Genomic DNA, 1,176 nt, shown 5'->3' with positions numbered 1-1,176 from the left:
GGAGCACAGCAGAAGCCGGCCCGCCGGGGGCCCTCTCCGACGCGACCCGAAGTGCCTCATCGATCAGGTGGGGAAGGGAAAGACAGGAAAAGCAACGGCCCCCGCGGCCACGGTTCCTGGGACAACAACAGCCACAACGCGCACCTGACCGCCAGCACCCCCGGGGAGAGTGAAGACGGCAGACGCGGGGCTCTGCGTGCGAGCGAGAACAAAGGCAATGTCTGCAAGAGGTGCTCCAGCAGCCTGAACACCGGCACCAGCCGGCCCGCCGCGGAGACTCTCCGACATGCCCAGAGAACGCCTCAGAGGGCGCTGCCTGTAGGTCTGGATCAGTAGGAAGGGGGGAGCGGGAGGCGCCGCCATCCACCCGCCCCCAAGACAACGGTTCCCTTTAAGCGAGGGTCGACAAGGCCAGAGGAGAAGCCGCGGCAAGGCTTGACTCCTGCCATCGAGGGTCTTTTTAAGCGTTCGAGAGCACCGGCAACCACCGGGCTTTTACCTGGCCCCACGGGGAACCACTTACCCCGGAGGAAGGAAACGGAAAAAAATAGACCGACACAAAAAACCCGTATCTCACGCGAGGTGCAAGCCTCTGGAGAGTCTCGACACCCTCCAGGGCCCCTGCGCGTTGAGCTGCCAGCCCACTGGGACCACTCAAAAAACGCTTTCGGGATTCCCCCTCTAAAAAAAGCACGGGGGGGGCTCCAAGCTTAAGGCCGGAGGAAAAAAAAAAAGGACGAGGTGCCGCTCCCTCGACCGTGACGGTGCAAGACCTCCTTTTTCACACCAAGCCCTCCAACATCAACCAGGGAGACCAGAGCAAGCCAGACACCACGGGCCGCCCACGCATGGCCAAACCCCCGGGAAGAAGGCAAGGTGGCACCGCTGACACCTCGCCCGTTGGTCATCGGGCTCTCGCGGCATGGGAGGCCAGAGAAAGCCGAAGCAGGCTCGAGACTCTACGGCCGCCTGCACGACTCAAGCTCACCGCCAATGACAGCGGGCAGCTGCACCGGCTCTGCCCCCCGACGTGCAGGGGGGGACAGGGCTCCAGCTTAAGGCCGGAAAGAAAAACGCGTTCTAGGGGGGGAGAGCCAGCAAAAGCCACGGGAGCAGGCTCGAGACTCTCAACCCCCGGAGTTCATCTGCATTGGACTGGCCAACCGCCGGGAGCGG

The sequence above is a fragment of the Colius striatus genome, chromosome 28, assembly GCF_028858725.1.
Source record: "Colius striatus isolate bColStr4 chromosome 28, bColStr4.1.hap1, whole genome shotgun sequence".
Lineage (NCBI taxonomy): Eukaryota > Metazoa > Chordata > Aves > Coliiformes > Coliidae > Colius > Colius striatus.
This window is presented reverse-complemented; position numbering follows the sequence as displayed.